A 4815-nucleotide genomic window follows, 5' to 3' on the forward strand; every position below is an offset into this window, starting at 1 on the left:
TACCAAGAGTTATTTTGAAGAACGTCAACGCTGTTACCACAATATCAAAAGGAAAACAAAATGTATTACTGATCACAAATTGGGTTATTTAAATGTATTTTAATCACGATTTCATTAGTGGCATGTGCTCTTAGCATTTATGCTAGCAAGTGGAGTTTTTGGCAAAAATAAAATAAAATGGTAAATTCTGTTACTGTCAAACTCTGTTACCAAGGTAGAGTAACAATGCTGACAATAGTGTAACAGAATTGACAGTCCACCGGATAATTCTGTCAATTCTGTTACTTTACAATTCTGTTACTTAAAGGGTCAACTCTGTCTATGAACTATTTTCACAAAAATCTATACAATTGTTGTTTAAGATCTCATAAACATTATTGAGATATGATACACCCTTATAATATTTCAACAACATTTCTCTTTTTTTTTTTTTTACTGGATATTGTATACAATACATTTTCATATGGAAAATATGAAGTGGACGGTTCTGTGAAGACATGGGCATTTTTTACATTTTTAAGCTAGGCATAGGTGAAATATTATCTCAGTTCCAAATGTTGGAATGTAAGGACTGTTTGTCTAATGATACAAGAAGGATTTTTCCTTTTATGATTTATTATTGTTATTTCTACACATTGCCTAATTTGTGCGTAACAGAGTTGACAAACAATACCATAAAGAAAAAAAAAAAAGGAAGTAACTTGTGTTTGGTAAGCACTGAATTATTGAAATTGAACATGTTTTCAATAAGATAATGGAAAGAATTTCTGTTAGTGAAGTTTTTTTTTCTTAACTTTATGAAATTCCAAATGTATCTCCAATTATAGAATCACCCAGATGCTCTTCAACGCGAGCTCTGAAAATACCCACCGCGAACTATTAATAACCGTCAGATCCCTCACCTCGCCGAGTTCTCATATGAGGCTGTTTCCCAGCATCCCACTTGTTTATTTCCTGTGTTTCCTGACACCTGTGAAAATGGTCTTACTTCCTGTTGTTGTTGTGTCTGCCTCTGGGACAGGATTCAAAAACGGCTGGAATTTATCAACTGACACACGTCACCACAGGACAGGACGGGAAAAGAGGAATGTCTCGCTTCCGTCACCGCAGCAGGTTAACAAAATGTCTTCCCTGCGGTAAACTTCACGTCACTGGAACATAAACACGTTTATTGACACGTTTCTGAATGAACTGAACTGCAGTTTTGTGGTTGTTTGATTAAAAGTGTACATAGTGTTCATAAATACTTACTCCATGATGAATCCAACATTTGGGTCATGCAAGGAAATAAAACAGCATGCACATTCAAGTCATTTCCATCTAGGTTTTTATGGTCAAAAAAGTCAGTTGCTCACCTTCCTGCCGAAGATTATTTTTAGAGACCTATTCGGGAGCTTTTCTTGAGGATTTTCCTGCATTGTTTCCTCAACAGACACAGCAATTCTTTCCTCTATAAGCCACAATGAGCTTTAGTATGAGACACCTTTGACTTCATGGCAAGGCCTTTGACTCTCATTAAAGCATGCACAAATACACACATATGCATAATGATTTTTATACTATACAAACTGTATTTTCTATCCCCTTACCCTAAACCTACTCACACAAAACTTTCTGCTATTTTAGATTTTCAAAAACGTCATTCTGTGTGATTTATAAGCTTGTTTCCTCATGGAGACCAAAACCAATGTCTCCAAAAGGTTAACATTTACTGGTATTACTATCCTTGTGGGGACATTTGGTCCCCATAACGTAGAGAACGCCAAGTACACACACACACACACAATTAATAAACAGTACAGTATTTGCTCTTTGCATCTTTAACTGTCAAGATTTAGAGCAGATCTAACAAAACTAAACCAGGATATTCAATAAAATTCGACTGAATATACATCACTTTTATTATATAAAAACATAATTTACTGCAATATATTTCAATAAAAAGTATCTGTTGTACTATTCAAAAGATATTTTAAAGGGGTCATGTGATGCTATTTTAAAGATCATTGTTTTGTGTATTTGGTGTAACAGAATATGTTGACATGCTTTAATGTTCAAAACACACATTATTTTTCAAATACTGTACATTATTGTAGGTCCTCTATGCCCCGTCTCTCTCAAACACGTCATTTTCAACAAAGTGCCCTCCTTTGACAAGCGCAGTCTGCTCTGATTGGCCAGCTGACCCAGTGCATTGTGACTGGCCGAACACTTTTTTTTTTTAAATAGCCTTTGTGCACAGCCAGCCTTGTACTCTTCTAGGTTCAAAAAACTGTCGTCCATAAAATGCGTTGCACAAATTCGAACATCTGGGTTGTGCTGTTCTGTTGTAAATAAATCTTAACCAATGATTCCTAATTGCATCTACTTCCGGAAGGCCAAATAAAGTGCTTTTGCTTTCGCACTGAAATACACAGCGTCTCCCTGAAATGGCTGCATCAACACTACTGCTGCTCCAGAAACCACGCCTTCTTTCTTTGCGTGCACATTTGGGCGGCATTATGCTAATATTTCCACATAGTGACGTAGACATGTGGGGGGGTGTAAAAGTCTGTGTGCTCTCTCTGAGAAATTATTTTAATCTAAAACGTCCTTATACCAAGAGTTATTTTGAAGAACGTCAACGCTGTTACCACAATATCAAAAGGAAAACAAAATGTATTACTGATCACAAATTGGGTTATTTAAATGTATTTTAATCACGATTTCATTAGTGGCATGTGCTCTTAGCATTTATGCTAGCAAGTGGAGTTTTTGGCAAAAATAAAATAAAATGGTAAATTCTGTTACTGTCAAACTCTGTTACCAAGGTAGAGTAACAATGCTGACAATAGTGTAACAGAATTGACAGTCCACCGGATAATTCTGTCAATTCTGTTACTTTACAATTCTGTTACTTAAAGGGTCAACTCTGTCTATGAACTATTTTCACAAAAATCTATACAATTGTTGTTTAAGATCTCATAAACATTATTGAGATATGATACACCCTTATAATATTTCAACAACATTTCTCTCTTTTTTTTTTAGTGGATATTGTATACAATACATTTTCATATGGAAAATATGAAGTGGACGGTTCTGTGAAGACATGGGCATTTTTTACATTTTTAAGCTAGGCATAGGTGAAATATTATCTCAGTTCCAAATGTTGGAATGTAAGGACTGTTTGTCTAATGATACAAGAAGGATTTTTCCTTTTATGATTTATTATTGTTATTTCTACACATTGCCTAATTTGTGCGTAACAGAGTTGACAAACAATACCATAAAGACAAAAAAAAAAGGAAGTAACTTGTGTTTGGTAAGCACTGAATTATTGAAATTGAACATGTTTTCAATAAGATAATGGAAAGAATTTCTGTTAGTGAAGTTTTTTTTTCTTAACTTTATGAAATTCCAAATGTATCTCCAATTATAGAATCACCCAGATGCTCTTCAACGCGAGCTCTGAAAATACCCACCGCGAACTATTAATAACCGTCAGATCCCTCACCTCGCCGAGTTCTCATATGAGGCTGTTTCCCAGCATCCCACTTGTTTATTTCCTGTGTTTCCTGACACCTGTGAAAATGGTCTTACTTCCTGTTGTTGTTGTGTCTGCCTCTGGGACAGGATTCAAAAACGGCTGGAATTTATCAACTGACACACGTCACCACAGGACAGGACGCGAAAAGAGGAATGTCTCGCTTCCGTCACCACAGCAGGTTAACAAAATGTCTTCCCTGCGGTAAACTTCACGTCACTGGAACATAAACACGTTTATTGACACGTTTCTGAATGAACTGAACTGCAGTTTTGTGGTTGTTTGATTAAAAGTGTACATAGTGTTCATAAATACTTACTCCATGATGAATCCAACATTTGGGTCATGCAAGGAAATAAAACAGCATGCACATTCAAGTCATTTCCATCTAGGTTTTTATGGTCAAAAAAGTCAGTTGCTCACCTTCCTGCCGAAGATTATTTTTAGAGACCTATTCGGGAGCTTTTCTTGAGGATTTTCCTGCATTGTTTCCTCAACAGACACAGCAATTCTTTCCTCTATAAGCCACAATGAGCTTTAGTATGAGACACCTTTGACTTCATGGCAAGGCCTTTGACTCTCATTAAAGCATGCACAAATACACACATATGCATAATGATTTTTATACTATACAAACTGTATTTTCTATCCCCTTACCCTAAACCTACTCACACAAAACTTTCTGCTATTTTAGATTTTCAAAAACGTCATTCTGTGTGATTTATAAGCTTGTTTCCTCATGGAGACCAAAACCAATGTCTCCAAAAGGTTAACATTTACTGGTATTACTATCCTTGTGGGGACATTTGGTCCCCATAACGTAGAGAACGCCAAGTACACACACACACACAATTAATAAACAGTACAGTATTTGCTCTTTGCATCTTTAACTGTCAAGATTTAGAGCAGATCTAACAAAACTAAACCAGGATATTCAATAAAATTCGACTGAATATACATCACTTTTATTATATAAAAACTTAATTTACTGCAATATATTTCAATAAAAAGTATCTGTTGTACTATTCAAAAGATATTTTAAAGGGGTCATATGATGCAATTTTAAAGATCATTAATTTGTGTATTTGGTGTAACAGAATATGTTGACATGCTTTAATGTTCAAAACACACATTATTTTTCAAATACTGTACATTATTGTAGGTCCTCTATGCCCCGTCTCTCTCAAACACGTCATTTTCAACAAAGTGCCCTCCTTTGACAAGCGCAGTCTGCTCTGATTGGCCAGCTGACCCAGTGCATTGTGACTGGCCGAACACTTTTTTTTTTT

Source organism: Sinocyclocheilus grahami, unplaced genomic scaffold, assembly GCF_001515645.1.
Source record: "Sinocyclocheilus grahami isolate Dianchi unplaced genomic scaffold, SAMN03320097.WGS_v1.1 scaffold61.1, whole genome shotgun sequence".
Taxonomy (NCBI): domain Eukaryota; kingdom Metazoa; phylum Chordata; class Actinopteri; order Cypriniformes; family Cyprinidae; genus Sinocyclocheilus; species Sinocyclocheilus grahami.